Here is a 25,792-nt window from a genome sequence, read left to right as displayed (position 1 = left end):
GGCTAAAGAAATTTCTCTGCATCTCTGTTTTAAATGGATGCCCCTCTATCCTGAGGCTGTGGCCTCTTGTTCTAGACTCCCCCACTATAGGAAACATCCTTTCCACATCTGCTCTGTCTAGGCCTTTCAGCATTCGAAAGGCTTCGATGATATTCCCCTCATCCTTCTAAATTCCAGCCAGTACAGACCAGAGCCATCAAACGTTCTTCGTATGATAACCCTTTCATTCCTGGAATCATCCTTGTGAATCTCCTCTGAACCCTCTCCAATGCCAGGACATCTTTTCTTCGATGAGGAGCTCAAAACTGTTCACAATACTCAAGGTGAGGCCTCACCACTGCCTTATAAAGCCTCAACATCACATCACTGCTCTTGTATTCTAGACCTCTTGAAATGAATGCTAACATTGCATTTTTCTTCCTCACCATCGACTCTACCTACAAGTTAACCTTTAGGGTGTTCTGCACAAGGACTCCCAAGTCCCTTTGCATCTCAGATTTTTGGATTTTCTTCCCATTTAGAAACTAGTCCACACATTTATTGCTACTACCAAAGTACATGACCATGCACTTTCCAACATTGTATTTCATTTGCTACTTTCTTGCCCATTCTGCTAATCTGTCTAAGTCCTTCTGCAGTTTGTTTCCTCAACACTACCTGCTCCTCCACCAATTTTCATATCATTTGCAAACAAAGCCATTTACTTCATCATCTAAATCAATGATACGCAGCATAAGAAGAAGTGGTTCTTACACCGACCCATGTGGAACATCACTAGTCACCAGTAGCCAAGCAGAAAAGGATCCTTTTATTCCCATTTGCTGCCTCCTACTAATCAGCCAATGCTCTAATCATACCAGTAACTTTCCTGTAGAAAGAAGTGACATAGGATCGGAAGATGCAGAATCCTTGTGGGCAAGGTTAAGAAATTGCAAGGGTAAAAAGACCCTGATGGGAGTTGTATACAGGCCTCCAAATAGTAGGCCTATATGGGATATAGATTACAACAAGAGCTAGAAAAGGGGTGTAAAAGGGTAAATGTTACGATAGTCAGGGGAGAGTTCGATATTCAGGTAGATTGAGAAAATCAGGTTGGTACTGGACCCCAAGAGAAGGAATTTGTAGAATGCCTTTTTAGAGGAAGAAGATAAAGTCAGATGTGTCAGTAATACAGTGGAGTAAATGAAGTTAGAGAGGCATGAGAGAGAAGCTAGTTAAAGTTAATTGTAAGGGGACACTAGCAGGGATGACAGCAGAAGAACAATGGCTGGAGTTTCTGGGGACGATTCAGAAGACGCAGCTTAGAAACATACCAGAGATGAAAAAGTGTTCTAAATGGAGGTTAAGGCAACTGTGCTGACAAGGGAAGTCAAAGACAGCACAAAAGCAAAGGAGAAGGCATACAATTATAGCAAAAACTAATGAGAAGTTAGAGAACTGGGAATCTTTAAAAAACCAATGGAAGGCAACTAAAAAATCTGTAAGGAGAAAACAAGATGAAATATGAAGGAAAACTAGCCAATATATAAATAAGGATACCAAAAGTTCTTTTCAAGTATATAAAGAATAAACGAGAGGTGAAAGTGGGTATCAGACCACTGGAAAATTACGCTTGGGAAGATGAAAGCTCTGAAGATGAATAAGTCACCTGGACCAGATGGACTATGCCCCAGGTTTCTGAAGGAGGTAGCTGAAGAGATTGTGGAGGCATTAGTAGTGTTCTCTCAAGAATCACTAGATTCTGGAATGGTTCTGGCGGAATGGAAAATTGCAAATGTCACTCCATTCTCTAAGAAAGTTGAGAGGGCAGAAGAGAGGAAATTATAGGCCAGATAGTCCAACATCAATGGTTGGGGGAAGATGTTGGAGTTCATTATTAAGGATCAGATTTTGGGGTTCTTGGAGGCACATGATAAAATAGACCAAAGTCAGCTTGGTTTCCTTAAGGAGAATCTTCCCTGACAAATTTGCTGGAATGCTTTGAAGAAATAACAGGAAAGATAGACAAAGGAGAGTCAGTGGCTGTTGTTTACTTGGATTTTCAGAAGAACTTTGACAAGGTGCCATAAATGAGGCTGCTTAGCAAGATAAGAGCGCATGGTATTACAGGAAAGATACTTGCATGGGTAGAGCATTGGTTGATTGGCAGGAGGCACAGTTTGGGAATAAAGGGGGCCTTTTCTGGTTGGCTGCCAGTTACTAGTGGTGTTCTGCAGGGGTTAGTGTAGGCACTGTTTCTTTTCACGTTAAATGTGAATGATTTGGATGACTGAATTGGTGGTTTTGTGGCCAAATTTGTAGACAATCCAAAGATAGCTGGAAGGGCAGGTCATATTGAGGAAGTAGGGAGTCTGCAAAAGGGCAGACAGATTGAGAGAATGGACAAAGAAGAGGCAGATGGAATAGAGTTTAGGGAAGTGTACGGTCATGCACTTTGGCAAAAGGAATAAAGGTGCAGACTTCTCTAAATGGGAAGCAAATTCTAAGTTCAGAGAGGCAAAGGGCCATTGGTCCTTGTACGTGTTTCCCTTAAGGCTAGCTTGCAGGTTAAATTGGTGGCAATGGAAGCAAATGCAATGTTAGAACTCATTTCAAGCGGACTAGAATATAAGAGCGAGTTTGTAATGCTGAGGCTTTATAAAGAACTGGTTAGACCACACATGGAGTACTGTGAGCATTTTGGGCCCCTTATCTAAGAAAAGATGTACCAGCAATAGAGAGGAACCAGAGAAGGTTCACAAGTATAATTCTGGGAATTAAAGGGTTAACATATGATGTGCGTTTGATGGTGCTGGGCCTGTATTCACTGGAATTTAGAAGAATGAAGGGGCATTGATGAATGAATCTCGTTTCAATGAATCTCATTGAAACCTATCAAATATTGGAAGGTCTATATGAAGTAGGAAGCATCCTTTCAACATCTATAGTTGGCAAGTCTAGGACCAGAGTGCACAGCCTCAGAACAGAGGGACATCTATTCAGAACAGAGATAAGGGGGAATTACTTCAGCCAGAGAGTAGTGAATCAATGGAATTTATTACCACAGGTGAATGTAGAGGCCAAGTCATTGGTATATTTAAAGTGGAGGTCAATAGGTTTTTGATTTGTTAGGGCATCAAAGGTTAGGAGGAGAAGGCAGGGGAATGGGATTGAGAGGGATAATGAATCATCCATGACAGGCAGGGCAGACTCAGTGGGGTGAATAGCCTAATTCTGCTCCCATGTCTTATGGTCACCAAGTAGATTCCTCAGCTGAAAGGACTGAAGTGAAGAAAAATTGAGCAGTTTAGGCTATTCTCACCGGAAATTTAAAAGAACATGGAGATCTTTTTGAATTATTGAAGATTCTGAGAGGACTGACAGGTTGGACGCTGGGTTACTTTCCCTACTGAGGTATCTGGGAGCATGACAGGATTGGTCATGACATTAACGAATGGAAGAGAAGGCTCTTAAGGTTGATCAGCCTCCTTCAGCCCCTGGTTCATACATTTTTGTATAGATGAAGATAGAGTGCAATATTCAAGAATGAGGTTCCAATTATGGATTTGTACAATTAATGCATAAACCCATCAACACCAATGGTTAAATTCAACATCATTTGAAATAAAGTCCATATTTATCATTTGGAGTATTTAGTGCAAATTTACAAGTGTAAATTTGGTAGGTGAATGTGAATTCTAGCCTTTCTCCATAGCTCTTGGTCTGTTATCTTTAAGAACATATTATAATTTTCATTTCTAGATTCACAATCAAAACCCTCGTGTTTCTCAACAGCATCAAATCTGAGAGTAAGTGACTGCAGGCGTGAACATCCCTGCTTATTGAACAGGTCAGCAAAGAAGCAGAAACGCCTTTAAAGAGGTTCTTCAGAGACTTTTTCAAAGAAGCAGAAACGTCGACTGTTTATTCATTTCCATGGATGCTGCCTGACCTGCTGAGTTTCTCCAGCATCATGTGTGTGTTGCTTTGGATTTCCAGCAACTGCAGAATTTCTTGTGTTTGGAAACTCACCTATCTCAGCTCAAAAGGTACCCTGCTGATTTCAAATTACTTTCTTTCAACTGTTTTGAATATTTTTAAAGTCAGCATGTCATCCTGCCCAAGCTGCAAGCAATTTCTATTTCACCTCTCTATTTCTAACACACGGGCTCATATAGCACAAATTTGAAAAATATATTTTTTGTTTAAGTTGCTGCAGATCTGCAGCTCAAAGACATTCAAGTTCTATTTTGGTTATTGATTCTCTTCAATGAACTAAGTTTGGCAACAGTGAAATTTGATTCCATTCATTAAATCTGTTGTGTGGTTTTATTGGATTCTTACTCTACTGACTAAATCTTGTAGGCTCGATTCCCTGACAAATACCTGTTTTGATGGAGTGCAGACTACAGCAGTGAGGACCTATGATACCTCCAGCCCCATGAACCTGCCCCTGGATTTCCAATAATTAAAATAAACAACTAGGGATATGAGAGAGCCTGAAATGCATAAGTTAGTTCTATTTACACAGTGAATACATGTTTCAGCATTTCAAAATTCAACCTGCCACTCAATCGACATTTCAGGGAGTCTAGGAGGACGGCTGATGTGAGAAACAACAGTATTGAAGGGCCACAGTAGGGAGCAGTGATCTGCATTGGAATTAAAGCAGTGAACTGCCAAAGAGAGAAAAGGATGGCTTTACTTCACATCTGATCATACTTTATCTGACCTGCTATACCTAACGTTGGATGACAAAAGTGATTCCAAGTGCTCTTTAAATCAGTTTCCTACTGTTTTTCAGCACACCACATCAGTATTAAGCAGTTAGCAGTAAATGCAGTGAAATGGCATGCAATTTAAATATGTTTTTATAGAAAGCCTTATCCTTGGCTAAGATTACCATTTACCTTTACTGAGTGGGATGCTAAGCAATATGCAAATAAAATCACGGAGGCTTTTCAAGATTAGAAAGGGATTCTGTATACACTAAGTCATGATTATCAATCACTGGCCAGAATTAAGGAATACAATTATAAGTCTTAAAAAGCAACACTTCCCTCTAGCTCTTGCTGATTAAGGTTAGAATTTTTATCCAAAACAAGCATACATCAAAACAAGGCTGCCTCCAACCTGCTGTCATGTGTAAGTACAAGTAGATTCAAATACAGTTCTCATGAACATAAAATGGGTACAATATTTAATACCTTACCAAGTTAAGTAAAAGCTTAAAATAACACAGCAGAGGCGATGTTTCACTTGGAATTATTTGTATTGTTCAAATTTAATATATGATCAACTATAGTTAAATATAAAATCATCATCCTCACCCACCACTTGAATACGAGCAATACTCCAAAACGACAGCCAGGTGCACAAGATTGGAACTCAATCATTCTCCATGTAAGAGGAATTCGGGGAGGCAGCAGAATGGTTGAAGAAGCTTATATTATAATGAAGGTGTTAACCTGAAACTACCCTAAGGAGATGGTGTAGATAGCAAACATAATATAGAACAGAAGAAAAAAAAACTTTGGAAGGAACTTCTAGGACTCTCTCCCACTAGAGAGTATTGATCATCAGTCTGTTGCCCGTTTGGCAGAGTTGTTTGTAATGATTGGTCAACTTGCATCTCATAATTCTTATGCTCCTTTGCAAGAAATAATTTCATGTACCACAGGGTTTTTAAAAGTTTATTGTACTTATACATTTTTGAAATACAAGTAAACATATGAAAATGGTTAAGATAAAAAAAAAGTAGATGAATTCTGTAGCATCAATGGAAACGGTCTACCTAGCATGGATGTAATGCTCCTCACTCCCTGGAGAGGACAGTCAACCAGAACATTCAGCTCTGCCATCTGGGTAACACACAAACTGAGCACAGTACTAAAAGTTCAAAAATTAAGTGCTGTACTGACTAAACTAAGAACATGGTGATAAGGAAATGTAAGAATGCAGTTGTTACACAGAAAGCATATAATATTCATTGTGCCTGCACATATTATGTTTACCCAGACTTACAAATGATTTTGATAAGGCTTATTCATGGGATATGGATGTCACTACCAATGCCAGTGAATGCTGCACATCCTAATTGTTAGTAAACTAAGGTAACCATGTTGGTCAGGTTGGAGTCCCATAAGGACAGTAGAATCCTGATGTAGTGCTTTGTCCCAAAGCAACTATGATTCCTCTGTCTCCCATTGATACTGAACTTGTTCAGAACAATGTGGGCTGCCTAGAAGCGCACACAAGGCTCCCTGAATGACACGGAAATTGGTAAATTTGTCTAGTATTGTCATGTTTACAGAGCTATCCACACAGGTCATTTCATTGCATCTGTACGTTCTGGTAGTACAAAGCAAAAAACAGTAACATAAAGCAGAAGAGTGTTGCAGGAAAGTGCAGTGCAGGTAAACATAAGGTATGAGTCCATAATGAGGTTAAGAATCCATCCTATCACACTCGGGGCTATTCAATAGTCTACTTACAACACCATCCCTAACAGCAGTGCATCTAACATTAGTGAACCAAATAAGGTTTCATTTATTAAAATCAAATCTGACTGGGAGACCTCAGTCAGTCCGGATCGGGAGCAGCATCTCCAACACCATCACACTGAGCACAGGGGCTCCCCAGGGTTGTGTGCTCAGTCCACTGCTGTTCACTCTGCTGACCCACAACTGTGCTGCAACACACAGCTCGAACTACGTCATCAAGTTCACCGATGACACGACCGTGGTGGGTCTCATCAGCAAGAACGACGAGTCAGCTTACGGAGGGGAGGTGCAGCAGCTAACAGACTGGTGCAGAGCCAACAACCTGCCTCTTAATGTGAACAAAACAAAAGAGATGGTTGTTGACTTTAGGAGGGCACGGAGCGACCACTCCCCACTGAACATTGACTGGCTCCTCGGTACCATGAGCAGGTACAGTACAGGATTTATCTAAGAAAGTGGCCACTGAGTGTACATCTGAATATTTTCTGCTCTGTCTCAAGCTTAGTCACATCCTTCCTATAGTATAGTAACCAGAACTGCATACAACCTGTACCTGTACCCCTATGTTTCTCTGTTCAATAGCACTCCCCAAGGACCTTCCAGTCCCTGTGAATGTCCTTCCCCGGTTTAACTTTCCCAAAGTGCATCACCTCGCACTATTTCCACTTATTTTCATTGCCTCATCCAAAAATCCGATACTTCAAATAATGCAGCATTCCCTTAATACTGCACGGAAATATGAGCAAAGTAAGACGCCCAAGTCCACGAGAGAGAAAGAGATTAAATCTACAACCCTCCGTCTCAATAGTAAGATGGTACTACTCGGCCATACCATTGATTGCATAGCAGTTTTCCATAGATAGGTCAAAATCAGCTGAATGAATACATTTTTGGTGAAAATCCCCAAAATAAAAGATAATCTTTTAAATCACATTTCCTTTTTTTCTCAATGCCTGACAATGCTGAATATCTGAGTGATATGGGTGAGATTGACACCCCATGTTAATGAGATAGTAATGACAGTCAATGGTATAAATTACATCAACAGGTCACTAGTGTGTCACCCACAGCAGATATTTCCATTGCAAAGTTGGGTGGTGTAGCAATTAATATATATATAGTCAGAACAATCTTAGTTCAGTCCTATTAAATTCCTTTATCAAGATGAGCAAATATCAAAGGATTCAAAGTACATTTATTTTTAATGTATGCAGTATACAACACCGAGATTCGTCTTCTCCACAGACAGCCACAAAACAAAGAAAACCGTGGAATCCATTCAAAGAAAACATCAACACCCCCTCCCCATGTGAAAAACACATTGCACAAACTGTAACAAGAATATCAACACCACCCCACATGCAAAAAAAAACAAATTGCACGAACTGCAACAAGAAAAAATGAGCGAAACCACAATGTATTAAATGCAAAATCAAAAATGTCTATATTCAGTTCAGCCCGGTTTTCTTTATCTGCAGGCTGCCCTGATTCAAAGACACCCAACATAGCAACAGAAATTGCAGCAGCCAGGAACGACAAACCGCAGACACAGAAGTTTGGTATCATCCTCAGAAAGCATCGCGAGGAAGAGAGACCATTCGAATACAGGGACCTTCCCTTGGGAGCAGCGAGTGAGAGGGAGAAAGAGATTGTTACATGTAGGCACTTCCCTCCGGTAGTAGCGAGCAAGAGGCTGGTAGATGGCACTGGACACTCGCTCGCCTTCCACACTTGCCTCGATGTTTCAATCTTCCTCAACACTTTAATCGGCAGGAAATAGAGTCAATCACGTGCTGCCACCCCGTCTCTAAGCCACCACCTATTACGCACTGCAAGAGTTCCTTTTAAAGATAAACATGATGAGAACTAAGCATCCAGCATTTCTAGTGAGTAACTTAATTACTCTGGACAACAACATTAAATTAAGGATATTAACAAAACATTATGGATATTTACAAGGCTCTTGGATGGGCACATGGATGAAAGAAAAATGGAGGATTATGTGGCATTGGTTAAAAGATCAGCACAATGGGCAGAAAGGCCTGTACAGTGCTTTACTGTTCTAGTTTCTAAAAGACAGAGCCATATATTTCCATTAATAGCACAATTAAGACTGACTTGCTTTGCTTGTACAATGATTTAACACCGTAATTTACTACAACAGTAAAAAAGCAGTAAACAGTAACTAGTGGGGTACCGCAAGGCTTGGTGCTGGGACTGCAGTTATTTACAATATACGTTTATACATTAAAGATTTAGATGAAGGGATTAAAAGTAACAGCAAATTTGCAGATGACACAAAGCTGGGTAGCAGTGTGAAATATGAGGAGAATGTTAGAAGAATGCAGGGTGATTTGGACAGGTTGGGTGAGTGGGCAGATGCACGGCAGATGCAGTTTAATGTGGATAAATGTGAGGTTATCCACTTTGGTGGCAGGAACAGGAAGGCAGATTACTATCTGAATGGTGTCAAGTTAGGAAAAGGGGAAGTACAATGAGATCTAGGTGTCCTTGTTCATCAGTCACTGAAAGTAAGCATGCAGGTACAGCAGGCAGTGAAGAAAGCTAATGGCATGTTGGCCTTCATAACAAGGGGAGTTGAGCATAGGAGCAAAGAGGTCCTTCTGCAGTTGTACAGGGCCCTGGTGAGACCACACCTGGAGTATTGTGTGTGGTTTTGGTCTCCAAATTTCAGGAAGGACATTCTTGCTATTAAGCGAGTGCAGCATAGGTTCACGAGGTTAATTCCCGGGATGGCGGGACTATCATATGTTGAAAGATTGGAGCGACTGGGCTTGTATACACTGGAATTTAGAAGGATGAGAAGGGATCTGATTGAAACATATAAAATTATTAAGGGATTGGACTCGCTAGAGGCAGGAAACATGTTCCCGATGTTGGGGGAGTCCAGAACCAAAGGCCACAGTTTAAGAATAAGTGGTAGGCCATTTAGAATGGAGTTGAGGAAAAACTTCTTCACCTAGAGAGTTGTGAATCTTTAAAATGCTCTGCCTCAGAAGGCAGTGGAGGCCAATTCTCTGGATGCTTTTAAGAAAGAGTTAGATAGAGCTCTTAAAGATAGTGGAGTCAAGGGATATGGGGAGAAGGCAGGAACGGGGTACTGATTGTGGATGATCAGCCATGATCATAGTAAATGGCCTACTCCTGCACCTATTGTCTATTGTCTATAAATTGCTCTACTGGCCCATTGCAACTTACGTAATATTTTATGAAGTTTGGAAACTCTCAAGATGAGTATTTCTCATTTAGAACAAAGAGCAAAGACCAGCAAACATGGACCAGGAGGCCCATCCCAAATTGACTATGCTGACCATAATGCTAAACTAGTTCCATCTGCTTGTACGTGATCTACACCCATAAACCCTTGCCTGTTCACATGCCTGCCTAAATGCTCTTAAACTTGTTCTCATTTCTGCTTCAACTACTTTTCCTGGCAGCAGATTCCAGGCACCTACCACTCTCCATAAAAAATCTAGCCTCATAAATCTCCTTTGTATTTTATGCCTCTTACCTCTGTTATGAAGGTACCACAGCTCTGAGGGGCCGAAGGAGCGGGAGCAGCCCCCTCCTTCCGGAGAATCGCAACATCGCTATTAATTCGGGTCTCGGAAGTAAGAGACAATGCAACGGTTCTGGCCATTGTTCTTAGAGGCACCTGTGTGTCCCTACTACGTGACAGCTACCATGGACCTGGACACCCTCGGGCAATGTGGGGGTGGAGATTGCATCCCCCTACTTTGATGGACATCTACAACTCTGCAAGTAAAGATAAAAGCGGACTGCAGGAGAGGCAGTACCCTAGCGATGCACCAGAAGAACTCGCTCGCTCAACGCTCCCGTGAGTGCTGGAAGCCACTCAACGCCACGTGTGCTCCTAACCCCTTTGCCTGGGGAGCGGGTGGCTGATAATACCGAGAAGGACTTCGAACTAACAACGGGGAAACCAACGCTCCCCTGATTTTTAACAGAGTGGCTTCATAAAGACACGGGCAAGTTTTCTTTTCGTTTTCACCGATCCCTCTAAAACACGTGAAACCCAACGATTCCTCGAAAGGCTAAAGTCTGCAGACTTCTGAATGACTTTTTATATTTCCAATAGACAAAAATATTATCCCCTAGACAACAGCCGAGATTACTTCTTAATGATGATTATGACTATACCCGCGCTTTAGATTGAGTATTGGTGATGTGCATTATCTGAATGTTTGCATTAACCTTACTTTTGTGCCCCTTTATAAATAAAAACGTTTGAAAATAGTGACATCAGACTTCAACGGACCTCTCTATCTTTGCTGGTAAGTTCTCCAGTTACGGGATACGTAACACCTCCAATATTTGATATATATCCAACCTGGTTAAAAAGGCTTTATCTACCATATATATGCCTCTCATAATTTTACTACAGTTCTCTCAGGTCATCCTATAGCGGTGGAGAGAAAACAGTCTAGGTTTGTCTAACCTCTCCTTAGATTAGTCTCTAATCCAGATAACATCCTGATAAGTCTCTTCTACACTCTTTCCAAAGCCTCCACAGCCTTCCTGTAACACAGTAAAGAGAACTAGCTTCAATATTCCAAATGTCACCTGACTAGATTTTTATGCACTTGCAACATAACTTCTTGGCATTAATACTCAGCATCTCAACCAATGAAGACAAGTATACCACCCCATCTACTTGTGTTGCCACTTTCAAGGAAATATGGATTTGCACCCCAAGCTCTTCTGTACATCCTCCCATTTACTGTAGATTTGGTGTGTGGTAGTGCTCGTTGCTCTCACTTTCTATTTCCACTGCTGGCTAGCAGTCTTGTGAAAAGGAGAGCTGAATGTGTAAGCCTCTCCCTGCCAGTACACAGCCTCTCCAACAACAAGCCTCATGTAGTGCCTCCTCGCTGGCGACACACAGAAACTGAACTCCCTCCTGACTCAGGGATAGGGAGGAGATCTGGTCCCTGCACATGTAGCACGCAGGCCCACAGGTGTGTGGACATACCCTGGTGCTTGTAATCCAGATCCCCAGGTATGGGTAAATACCCCAGTGCCTTGGGAGAGACGAAGGCTATGGGAGTAAACCCAGACAGCAAATCCAGAGTGGAGCCCTAAGGTGGCTGGACATCATTGAACATCCTTCCGGCAGCTTCCGCAGCCAAGCTGGTGTCAAGCTTGTTGTTTCATAAGCGTTCCTTTGAACTACACTGGTGAGGCTGAGAGGGGGGTCTTGATGTCTGGGCATTTCAGGATCTCCATACCTTCCACCCAGGCTTGTGATGATGATTTTTAGTGGTTTTCTTTTTAATGTTCCAAATATTTCTCAGTTAGGAAGAGTATCTTTCCAGATGTTGAGAAGTTAAATTGGTAAGGACTCTTCTCCACTGCATGGACCACTAATTTGCTTCTGTACATCAAATTCACATGAACATTAAATTTAATCATCTGCTCTTTTATTCTGAACACTTAAAGATAAACAGGACAAACAGCCCACCTTGCCAAATGGTGGACTTTTCTTGTGCGTAAATTAAATTTAATTTGAGTGTACAGAAATCAGAATTTGGAAATACAATGAATCCCAGTGCTTTGGAAGGTATTTTCAGCGAGCTTTTGCTATTAGAAAGCTACAGTGAGGTAATCTGGCAGTTTTATGGATGATCACTTGATACCAGACAGCATGCAAGAGGTTCATATCTCAGGAACACTCATCACCTGAACTGGTTTTTTAATGTTGTTGGGACAAGTTTCACCTAGACTTGGCTTGACTCCTTTGAGTCTCCCTCATAGTCCCTTTGACAATTGGTTGAAGTAAAGGGCTATTCTTTTTAATAAAGAGAATTCCCTCAGATTGCCTGTTACAGAATTTCACTTCTATTAATTTCAAAATACAAATCGATTTTGAACTGTCCAAATCTATCTACTGTTGGGGACAGTTTAAAAAGAGCAAAGGAAACTAAATAGACAGATTTAAAGCGATTGGAGGGTGGAAGTTCTAGTCCAAACAATCCATTCTATAAAGTTGATATAAGAAGACTTGAATAGCATTGCTGCAGCATGAACAAAATCTGATTAAAATGCAAAATGTTCACTCTGTGATTCCATTCGATTGCAATAACATAGTCTTTGAGTACTTTCTGCAAATACTTGCGAAAGGGCTTTTTCCATTATATTCATTTAACATTGCTAGAATGCACAAGGTATGGTGAGAATGTTAATTTGTGAAATTTTGAAAATATCAAACTAATGAGAAGATTACAGCAGGATTCTTTGTTATATTAAAAAGACATTTAGCATTCCTGAAAGCTCTATAAGAATAAATGAATGCTGACCCGTACAGCAGGTTTTCAATGCACACAGCTTACAATTCAATAGCCACTTTGTCGAGGCATCCAAAATTTAAAGTTAATTAATAAGCTTGCTTCTGGTTTCCATAGATTCCTTTCAAATGCAAGTGCCATGATAGATGAACAGTAACTTATGCAAAGTTCTCATTAAGCAGCCACTGAAAAGCACAACTAAAAGCAAATGCTGTGACCACCATTTATATTATCCTTTTGCCAATTTTATTTGGGACTTTTACTTCTAGAACAGTAATAACTGTTTAACTGCAGCAGTGCTATTGATGTATAGGAATATAATAGAACAGCACAGAAAGCATTGACTATGAATGTAAAGAATAAAAAGGAAATGCATGGTTTATTCTTGTAAATATTTTTTATTATGAATAAAGTTTATTTTGATAATTAATAAAAATAACTGGTTAACTGAAGAGAATTGATCATAAAATAATTCTAAACAAGATAAATAGTCAATTCATAGAGATCCTTACAAATCAGAATTGTTTAGCCTTATTAATATAGACACTAGCTGCATATACTCAATAGAACATACACGTTTTTTGTTTAAACTATACAGAGTATAATTAAAGAGTATGTAGTTTGTGTATCACTTACAAAATATCTAAGTTTTACCTTTGAATTCTATTAAATAATTTGCAACTAAAAGAAGATAAGAAGCAGGAGAGGAAGAGCCAATTACGCCCACTGAACCTGAGTGATCCTTTACCTCCGTGCCATTCCCTTGATGTCCACATGGGTTGTTCTTAATATTTACTATGTACAATCAGTTGTTCTATAGAAACCGGGCAACGGAAAGGCAAGAGAGAAACATTAAGTGCAGTCAAGAATTAATGAAGAAAAATTATTAATAAATCTTAACAAAGCAAATCTCTTTTTTATTACATTGTCATATACTTTCAAAAACATTTCAAATTCTAGCTGCTAATTATCCAGGACTGTGAGACATTTGGGATTAAAAGGTAATTTTCTGGTCTCAAAAGGAATATCAAAGGGATATTATGTATTTCATTTTCTTTGAAAACTTAATTAGTTCAGAGGAGCTAAAATGACAGTTTGACCAGGACAGTTAGAATCAAGCAAATGTGATAAATTTTCAAAGACTAAGTCCAGCACTGGCAGCTTCAATTCAAATCCAGTGGACTAACTTGAGTTGATTCTGAGTCCAGTATGATTTGTACTATCATTGACTCCAATATCAAAATCAGGGGAAAAGGGTTGCAGAGCAAATAGAAGAGAATTCTATTCTGGAAGAAAAGTTACTAATTAAGATGGTATTTGACTGATGCTCAGTGTAAAATGTGGATGAGCACTATCATGACATAGATTAACATAATGCACAGCAATGGTTAATCAGACTGCACAGTTGTCACCCTGAAGCAAAACATCATCCATGTGATAATAAGACAATTGCAGAAATATAGAGGTAATGATGGAGTTCTCATGGTCAAGAACACATTTGGATTAACCCAAGAATTATATGGCTTTTGGAGACTATTACCGTAATTACTAATCTTGAGCTGAGTTAAACCAGTAATAAGACACCCTGGAATAGTAATGGTCTAAAGCAGGAACAAAATTGTGCTACTGCTGTCAAACAAGTTGAAGTTTTAGGTAATATACTCCTTTTTAGTTCTTAACTTGATAATTTCTCTAATTTACCATTACAGCTTTCAAATCCCCAGAGGCAAGTTTAAGGTTTACAGCTCAAAATTCAGAGAGCACAGAACAACATAGCCTCAAGGACTCCTTATTTCTTTCCATAGATGTTGCCTGACCTGCTGAATGTGAGCTGCCTTAAAGACTATCGCCTGGTAGCACTCACATCAACAGTGATGAAATGCTTTGAGAGGTTGGTCATGACTAGACTGAACTCCTGCCTCAGCAAGGGGCTGGACCCATTGAAATTTGCCTGTCGATACAATAGGTCAATGGCAGACGCAATCTCAGTGGCTCTCCACACGGCTTTAGACCAACTAGACAATGCAAACACCTATGTCAGGATGCTGTTCATCGACTATAGCTCAGCATTTAATACCATCGTTCACACAATTCAGATTGAGAAGTTGCAGAAATTGGGCCTCTGTACCTCCCTCTGCCATTGGATCCTCAACTTCCTAACCAGAAGACCACAATCTGCGCGGATTGCTGATAACATATCCTCCTTGCTGACAATCAGCACTGACACACATCAGTGGTGTGTGCTTAGCCCACTGCTCCACTGCTCTACTTTCTATATACCCACAACTGTGTAGCTAGGCATAGCTCAAATACCATCTATAAATTTGCTGATGATACAACCATTGTTGGTAGAATCTCAAGTAGTGACGAGAGAGCCTACAGGAGTGAGATATGCCACTCAGCACTCAAAGTCAATAAGATGAAAGAACTTATTGTGGACTTCAGGAAGGATAAGACAAAGGAACACATACTAATCCTCATAGGGGGATCAGAAGAGGAGAGAGTAAGCAGTTTTCAGTTCCTGGGCATCAAGATCTCTGAGAATCTAACCTGGTCCCAACATATTGATGTAGTTATAAAGAAAGCAAGACAGCAGCTATACTTCATTAAGAGTTTGAAGAGATTTGGCATGTCAACAAATACACTCAAAAACTTCTATAGATGTACTGTGGAGAGCATTCTGACAGGCTGCACCATTATCTGGTATGGAGGGGCTACTATACAGGACTGAAAGAAGCTGCAGAAGGTTGTAAATCTAGTCAGTTCCATCTCGGGCACTAACCTACAAAGTGCCCAGGACATCTTCAGGGAGCGGTGTCTCAGAAAGGCAGCATCCATTATTAAAGACCTCCAGCACCCAGGGCATGCCCTTTTCCCTCTGTTACCATCAGGGAGGAGGTACAGAAGCCTGAAGGCCCACACTGAACGATTCAGGAACAGCTCCTTCCGCTCTGCCAGCTGATTCCTAAATGGACATTGAACCCATGAACATTACCTCACTTTTTTTAATATACAGTATTCCTGAGTTTTGCACATTTTTAAACCTATTCAATATACATGTACTGTAATCGATTTATTTATTTATTGTTATTTTATTTTATTTATTATTATTGTTTTTTTTTCAGTACTATGTTTTGCATTGAACTGCTGCTGCTAAGTTAACAAATTTCACATCACATGCCAGTGATGATAAACCTGATTCTGAGTTCCTCCATCATTTTTGTGTGTTAGGCATAGAACAAAGTAACAAAGTAAAACAGGCTGTAAACATTCAGTGTTAGAGGAGCACAAAGTCAAAGGGTTACAGAGATGGAAGAGATTACACGGATGAGGAAGAGCAAGGAGCTTGAAATCAAAAATAATAGCACTTACAATGGTATATCGATCAACCAGGAGCCAGCACAATTCAGTAAGCACAGTGTTGATGGGTGGGAGGTACAGAGTTCGATTAGAATTTCGAATGAGCTTTTGGGGTAGAAAATGAGATGCTGCACAAGAGAGCTTTGGGACAATTGAGTCTGAGAGGAAAAGAAAGATGATGGCAAAAGCAGAAGGTAATCTGAGGTAGAAGTGGGAACAGGTGATGATAAAGTGGAGGAAGCAGATCGGTTTTAAGATGGAATGAATAGTGTTCCATAGCTCAGATCAGTCAGGGTTAAATGGAACAGTCTGGTTCAACCTGCGATCATGAGCAGGGTGAGGGATGTTATCAGTGATCAATAGTAATGGATAACAGTCACTGTCCAGGGCTGGGGACCTTTTTGCCAAGCTCAGCTTTCTAACATAGCAGCTACGATGAACACGAGGAAATCTGCAGATGCTGGAAATTCAAGCAACACACAAAATGCTGGTGGAATGCAGCAGGCCAGGCAGCATCTATAGGGAGAAGTCTGATGAAGGGTCTCAGCCCGAAACGTCGACAGTGCTTCTTCCTATTGATGCTGCCTGGCCTGCTGCGTTCCACCAGCATTTTGTGTGTGTAACATAGCAGCTGTCATTTCTAGCGATTTAAAGTTGTTTCTGAGTAAGTTAAACTTCCAACCAATGTTCTTTGTTCAGCCTCTTATTGTAAATGAGAGCCTGTCTTCAATTCTTAATGTAAAATGCAAGTAACCATCAGTCTGGAGTTAAAAGAACAGCTTTGCAAACAAACAGCACTGCAGGTGCACAGCATGAGAATGATTGCTGAAGGGATGTGTCGCGTGACAATGGGGCTGTGTTATTGGGCTGTATAAAACCCAAGCTATTTAGTTCACAGAAGTTTGCAAACCAGATTGATACTATCGCTTAGCACATCAAAGAGCTGATCTATCAATAGTTGGAAGGTTTGTGTACTCTGAGAGTCAGCATTCACAGCATTAATTGTGGGTATTTGGGAATGTCCCCAGAAGCTTTTAGATGATCTATGTGAAAAGATATCTGAAAAAATATCACATACAAGTGAAGTCACCCAAGAGGCAAACAAAAAAATAGTATAAATGTAAGAGAGTAGTCAGGCTTGTTAGGACTGGTCAACGAACATCAAGAAGAGTGACAGAAAGACATGGTGAAATAGAATCTGTTCCTCTGCCTTCGATCTCTGTGACAGATCACACATTTGTCTGCAACTGATTGTATGTCTTTTTAGCTTATAGGAATTTGACCTGTGTTTTGGAAATTATTTGAAATTTGTAAATCTCTTATAAGATAGAAAACTTCTGTGAGTTTTAAATGTATTAAGAATTTGATCTAAATTTAAATATGTATTACTAAAATAAATGAACCGTGTTTAAGCTGCTTTGTTAACTGCAAGTATCTCCTCCTTGGTAGGGAGGGGGAACCCACCACTCAAATAGTGGGTATTGACAGCTAAATTGGAAGTGGAGAATAAGCAGAGAAGTGACCTAACCTTTAAAGAGTTGGTGGTTATAGTGCAACTTCCCTTTAGTGAGGGTAATAGAGGCTATCTATATCAGATTGGGCTTCAGATCATCTTATAGTTCAGAACTTTGTGGTTAGCAAACCCAATACCATCACACAACAAGAAAAATGGTGAATTCAATAGCCTTAATCTTGCAAATAATTAATTGGAGGAAATAGCTACTTATTTAGAATCACGTTTCAGGCAAGCTGTCTATCATCCCAGAATATCTGAAGGTGACAGTGTACTACAACTGACCATCATGCTATGGAACCTAAGAAAGTAAGTTTAAATAATGTCAAGGGCAGCACATGGGTGCAAAATATGTGTGGGTAAGGAGTGAGTGATATGAGCAATGAAGCTATTGTGAGGTAGCAGATACTGGCGGGTCAAGGAAAAATTCCTCCAAACATTCTTCTGCCGGGAAAATGTACATCTACATCTGTTGAACCTGATGTCTCCCAAAATGATTTATAATCAAAGAATGTCTTCTTAAATTGCAGCCCTTAGTGTAATCCAATCAAGCACAACAGCAAGTTTGCATTCAGCAACATAGTCCAAAAAAAACAATGAAAGAAATCATCAATGTGTTAGTACAGAAATAAATGTTGGTTTAAACATGAGAGAACTGTTTGTTTCCTACAAAGAATTTTGCATCTTTCTCATCCATTCTATAGGCAAATGGCCTTTGATTTAAAAATCTCATCCAACAGGTGGCAGTAGTTTCTCAATACCATACAGGAACCTCAGACACAATTGCAACCCCAACATTAACATAATATCAGCTTCTGAGTATTATGTGATAATAGTCGTGAAAATAAATTAGCAAAAACTTGGAAGTCAAGTCAGCAGATTGGACATTAATGACAATAAATTTTCTGCATTTCCCAACTCCGGTTTGTGCTATAGGTATAACAAAAGCCTACATCACTCAATCTCAGCTCTCAATTTGCAAAGGCAGTGTAGAAATGGAATCAGAAAGTAACAGGAAATCTTTAAGGTGGAGTTGGGGCGGCTAATGGTGGTATGTGGGAGAGGGAGGGAACAAGTTTCTGGAATTACCATTAGACCAACCAAGAGCAGGGGTCAAGTACAATTCAGCCATGTCTTAATTGGTATACGTCTCCTGGTCAGAATGTTGTGGCTTTATGATATTCCAGAGAAATGAGCCATAAATTTTGTCCACTGCACCACTGAAGACCAGATTCAGATCAGGTTTAATATCACTGGTATGTTGTAAAACTTGTTAAATAAGTAATGCAAAGAGAGTGGGAAAAATACTGAGGAAATGTTCATGGTTCATTGTCTATTTATAAATCTGATGTTGGAAGGGAAGAAGCTGTCCTGAAACATTCAGTGTGTGTTTTCAGACTCCTTACCTCCTCCTTGATGCAAACAACGAGGTGAGGGGATGTCCTGGGCAATGGAGGTCTTTAATGACAGATGCCACCTTTTTGAGGAATCAACTTTTGAAGGTGTTTTGGATGTTAATGAGCCTACGATGGAGTTGGTTGAGCTTACAAATTTCTGCAGCTTTTAGTGATCCTGTGCCCCTCTATACCAGACAGCAATGCAACCAGTTGGAACACTCTCACTTGTACATCTATAGAAATTTGTGTTTTTGGTAACATAACAAATCTCCTCAAACTCCTGCTGAAATGAAGCTGCTGTTGTGCTTTCTTTGTAATTGAAAAGAAAAGAGGAACCGCTGTTCATCGTTTCTCCCGAGAGGAAGTAACTAACAGAGGAGTCACTCCCAATGTCCTGGTGAATTTTTATTCCTCAGTCAATATTACCACAAAAAAAACATAACACACTTTGAGCTTACAGTGCACAAAGTGGAGATCATGTTCACCATACCGAAATTGTAATTACATCTTGAAAACTTTTTATTGTCTGTGGAGCCCATTGGGATTCCAAGATTGAGAAAGGCATGATATAAAGGAGTGTTTTTCTCTTTAACTATAATTGAATGTCTCTCTTTAAACATATTGCTAACAATGGAAAAATCATATCAATGCAATTATGAAGAAGGCATGCTAATGGCTGTATTTCATTAGGAGCTTGAGGAGATTTGGCATGTCATCAAAAACTCTAGCAAATTTCTACAGATATACTGTGGAGAGCATTCTGATGGGTTGCATCACTGCCTAGTATGAAGATGCCAGTGCACAGGATTGGAAATGCTGCAGAGGGCTTGAAACTCAGGAGGCTCCATTATGTCTCTTGCAATCCCACCATCGAGGACTTCTTCAAAAACCAATGCCTCAAAAAGGTGACATCCATCATTGAGGAACTTCAATATCCAGGGCTTGCCCTCTTCTCATTACTACATGAGGGAGATGAGGGAACCTGGTGGCACATTCAACATTTTAGAAATAGTTTATTCCCCTTTGCCTCTGTGGTTGATGAACCCATGAACATTATGGACCTTCAATATCCAGGGCATTCCCTCTTCTCATTACTATTGTAAGGGAATGTAAGTAATGGGTGACAGATGACACTTATTGTTCATAATAGAAACTGTTCTATGTAATTCACAAACAGCATCATTGAGTTGTCCTGTTCACTTGAAGAGAGTAATGACATCAGTGTAAGTCAACAGCTTTTGGTTTGTTGGTAATGGAAGTAAAGATCTATGGCTTTTGTTAAGCACATAAAACAGCACTTGCACATTTTATTCACAAAGTTCTACACTACCATCAGGGAAGAGGCACAGGAGCCTGAAGACACACTCAACATTTTAGTAACAGCTTCTTCCCTCTCCCATCAGGTTTCTGAACAGACAATGAACTTATGGACCCATCTTGTTCTCATATTGCACAATGCATACATGTATTGTAATTTATAGTAATTTTTATGCATTGTCTTGTACCGCTGCTGGGAAATAACAACTTTTAGAACATACACCAGTGATAATAAACCTAATTCTGATTCAGATTCTTCTAAAATGTTTACTCCTTTGAAGTTTATTTAATAGAAGGAATGTAAGAGAACTGGAAAAGCAAATAAAAGATGCATTATCAGTGGCTTATCAGATACTAATAACAGCCTGGTAAAGGTATATGCACAGTACCACACTTTTACAGTTTGGTTTCTGCAATATTGAGACAATTTCAAATTAGAAAGGTTACATTATTGCAAAAGACCCTTATTTGTCCCCTATTATCACTGAAATGCTGCCTTTATTTCACCAATGTCGATAAGCACACCAAATCCAATGAGTAACGAATTCACAAGCAGCCAAACCCATGTCAATAAAACACAGCAACCTTTCCCCTCAATTTGCTTTCACAATTATTTTTCCTTGAAGTTTATCTACACACTGAATACAAAACCATCTTGATTTCCTATTAAAATCCCTCCCACATGTTCACACTTGTAGGTGAATACCAAACTAAATCCAAACATTAAATGTCATTGCCTGTAAATGTCATGCTACAATGGCTTTTACTTAGAATCCAATGATTAGGTGAATTATCTTAATTCATAGACTAAATAACTGCTGCTATTAATAAAATAGTAGGATTGTTTTGACAAAAAAAATTGACAACATTTTCAAGTTCATGCAGTGATCCGCCACTGTTACAGTAAAACAAGAATTCCTTTATAATGTTATGACATTAATACTTAGCTTAAATGAGCCAAAATGCAATGCCCACCTCTGACAAAATGTAAGGAGTCTGAGAAATCAATAAGAATCAGCAACAGATATACACCTTGTTTACCCAAGCACATTATAATTCCACATTTGTAATTCTACACACAAGTTACCACAATACCAGTTTCTTTACACAAAAACAGATTTCATTTTATGTACTTTACTGGCAAGACTATCTGAGTAATATCCACCACCAAACTAAAAGCAAACTAGCATAATTATGAAATGACACACAATCAACAGAGGGATCCATCCTCGTGATTACAAAATAGCTTGAAATTGCTGTTTTCGCTTGTAAGCAGAATGTCAACATTCAAAGACAAATAAGACAATTCCTTGCCATTTTTCATGAAGGACATATTGTATGGAAGATGATGTAAAGTGAAAAGTAAGCACGAGTTATATTATGTTTACATTTATAACACACAGATAGGATTGTTTTTTTAAATCAAAATCAAAAGCACAATAATTTCTTCCCAGTATTCAGTGAGATGAATAGCTGTGTTATCTACATTTACAGATGCCTTGTCTGAAAGCCCTGAGGAACTATAGTAATTATCTCATTATTTATAGAAATTACATTGGATATTGATATTTGAGGTCCAGATTTTGATTCTTTTCATAATGATTTTACTGACAAATGTTGCCAAGAGCAGTTTGGATATCTTTGCTAATTCAGAAGGGGGACTAAAGTTTTTCTTTACACCTCCAAAGGACATACATTCATAAATGCAAACCCCATTAGTTTGCCGAGAACATAGATGGAGCTAAGAAACACAGACATAAGCGTACCAATACCTTCTTCTAATGGTTTGCCTGTGTCACCAAACCAATAGATTTCATTGCATCTAGTGTACTGACCCAGATGGACCACCAGAATTAGGTCCTGCACACTCTACTATTTTCACATTTACTAGAAAGTTGTTTCTCTTTTATTCTACTTCAAGATATATTGTAATTAGGAAACATCATGTTTATGAAGAATTGCCAGGAAGCCGCTATACGCTAGAAAGTTGCACAAGAGGAAGGGAAGAGGGCAACAAATTCAGAATTCTGAACTGTGGACATGACACAGGTCCAATATACTGCTGATCAGTCTAACTTTCACACATAGTTTTGTAACCTCCAGGTTTAACAGCACATCTTACAAATTAGTGTATTCTTTTAGTTTGCATTAAAATGACAATTACAAAATAAAAGTAATGCTTATAGACTGAAGCAATCTCAACTCAAAAAGTCACACTGGGAATCATCTAATGAAGCAGTCAATAGCCAACCAAAGAAGCCTTCAATCTTCAATCAATTGTAAAGGAAGATTTTAAGAGTAAACAACCAATTCATATGGCATTCATTTGAACAGAGAGTCTTGACCTGCAGAAGTAGAAGGCATATCATTATTTAAAAATACATTCCTTTAATGTTTTAAATAATTTTCATTTAAATTAATAATTTTTACCTTTTTAAAATGTTTCAAACTTTAATAAATTTCAAGTACCTCTAATGTCAGGGAACTTAAAAACTCATTAAACAAACATCTACACACCCTTATGCTCTGTCCCTGGCTTTGCCTTCTTTCAAAGCCCATCAGTAATGATCTAAAGGTTATGCCTCTTGTGGCCATCTCTTGATGTCCATCTCTGACATCATTTCAGGTATCAAAGATGAAGGAACAAATCCACTGAGAACATTGAAATGGAGTTAAGTTAATGTGCTCCTGGAACAATTTCTAAGTGGTCACTACAACATCATGGCTCAGAGTTTGCACGTATATTAATATACTTCCTGTCACTGTTACTTTGGAATAAACTGGGCAGCAACTGCCAAAGTTTATTGCTGTCCAATTTATTCTGCTCTTGTAACAGAACATTGCTCAAAGAATTAATACTGTAGCTAAGAATCTTCTATTTATCTATCAAATATGAATCTAAAATAGATTTAAATCAGGAAAAGGTAAATGGGTTTTTAATAGAGTAATAACGGACAGTTATTGCAAAATTACATTGGCTGGTCTGAAAGCTTAAATAGTCAATCATTTGTAATCACTGATTTAATTATCATTCATAATCATCATTGCAGAAAAAGATAATTGAAAATGTATAACTACTAAATATTATTCATCTTTGCTTTTTATATCACTTTTCCTTTTCTTATTCCCATCAATCTCTCCCTATCTTCATTCCACTTAAGATCTAGTTTAACATCCTGTCTAAGCAAGGATTCTTCAATTTGGTTGAGGATTCTAGGGATCTGTTCAAATATTCATATGCACCAAAGATCTTTTGTAGTGAGAATTCAGCTTCATCAGATATAGGGTGACAGCAAGACCCTCCAAAATATCTCTGGATGGCTTTCAGTGACATGTTTTATCAGCAGAGCAGAGTGAAGCTTTCATTCCTTTAAAGTATTCATGTCTAAACATGTTAAAGTGGTAATTCAGTGTACGTAACAACAAATCAATTAAAGCCTGAATCCAAAATTCGATACTCCTTATTTTCTGCAATTGGATGTGGAGAAAAATGCATTGTCCATTTGAAACTCCAGAACCTTTTAAATGATACAGCAGTTTGGTATAGATTCCCTTCTCAAGAAATGACTGATTCTACAAAATAATAGACTGTGTCATAAAAGAACTCAAATACATCTCAACTACAAATGTAAAGAAGCGTGTTAACAATACTCCCTGAATTGAATGTCTCTGTGTAAGTACAGTAAGTTAAATAAATATTGCTGAAGACATTTGCCACTATTCTTTGCAAGTGATCTATAATCATTTTATTACCCATCTTCAGTGATGATACAAACACACGATGAAATTACAGGGCTGTCTGCCCTATTTAGCATCATTTCAGTTCAGACAATCATATTGCGTTTCAATTTGGCTAGTCTGCACAGTATTCTGTGGCAGAGTAGGGGAAATATTTTCCATTAACTGGTATTATCCTTCAGCCTTGAAGTAAGTGTAACATAATCTTACTGATATATCACACACACACTTGCACTCTTCTGGAATTAAATTGAAGATAATGGAAAAAAGTCAGTTCTAGGGCTGGCCAGAATCCATTCCTAATAATAAGAGATCTTGGTGAACTCGTCTGATTGAGAGCTTTCAACAGAAGTGATGAGAACTTTCAGAGATAAAAGAAATCTAATGAAAAGTTGTGTTCCAAGTGTATTTTCTCATTGCCATTGTATTAATTACATTCATGTTATTTACTTCAGTATGAATTGTTTCCGTATTCAGTCTCCAGCTCTTCAATTGATTGTTAAACAACCTTATGAATCACCTTCCATTCTGTGTGGGCAGTGAATAAATTCAATTCTGCACATATTATTCCATATATTTAATAAAATTAGCAAACTTGTTCTTAAATGCAGTGAATTTCCCTCAGACAGAACTGATGAGTGTAAACACATGCAGGATTTCACAGAAGTAATGTATTTTCTGATTTTTAGGGAAATTAAACAAAATTGAGTCAGAATCTGGAAGAGGCAGGATGAGATGATGCTCCGCTTTGCTTCTTAATATAGGACGAAAAGCAAAATGACTGACTCATTACTCCCCCACAAGGCATCCTGAAGCACCATCTGATGAGCCACTCAACACAGAAATGGTGAATTAGGAAGAACTTCGACTTCTTTTGTAAATCAAACATTAAAAATGTTATGCTTTGTTGAATCAGCATACAAATTAGCTATAATTAGAGCTGAATAACCTCCATGGCCTTGAGAAGCTAACATTGGAGATTTATTCCCTCAGAATTATAGTATCAACCTTTGAATTTATTGTGGTTTTAAAAGTTTGTTTGGCTTTTTTAAAAACTTTTCCTATAACCCATCTATTTCATTCTTTAAGATATTGGAAAGTTAGCTAAAAATCAGTAGGACTTTTTCACTTCAGCTCAATTGACTGTTCAGTGAATTTAGTAACACAATTATGTCGGATGCCTTACAGTCCATCCAGTAGGCATCAAAACAGGAGGAAAACACCTGACAAAACCCAAAAAATGCTGTGACTTACTTTTGACTGCAAGCTCTAGCTTAATGTTCTTAAAGCTTACAACACGTTACAAACTTCCTGTTTAGCAATTCAGGTACATTATTTATTCTCACAAGACATTAAGTATTTAACCACAGCAGGCATTTGTTTGATTTCATTGACCAAAGTGCTCTCCAATCAATGCCTCTATATATTCAGCACCTTACTTAGCTTTCCTTAAATAAACAGATTATCCTTTATTACAAAATATCAGCTGCATTGAGAAACATAATTAAACTGAACTTCCATAATTTTGTCATCATAAATTGCATTTTGGTTATTAGATTTTGAGTTAAGCTGTGATTACAAAATACATTCAAATCAGCATCTGTGGCAAAACAAAACTAGTGATATGTAGCTGATTCATATCCAACAAAGTTAAAATCT

This window comes from Hypanus sabinus, chromosome 2 (genome assembly GCF_030144855.1).
Source record: "Hypanus sabinus isolate sHypSab1 chromosome 2, sHypSab1.hap1, whole genome shotgun sequence".
NCBI lineage: Eukaryota > Metazoa > Chordata > Chondrichthyes > Myliobatiformes > Dasyatidae > Hypanus > Hypanus sabinus.
Note: the sequence above shows the minus strand (reverse complement) of the source record.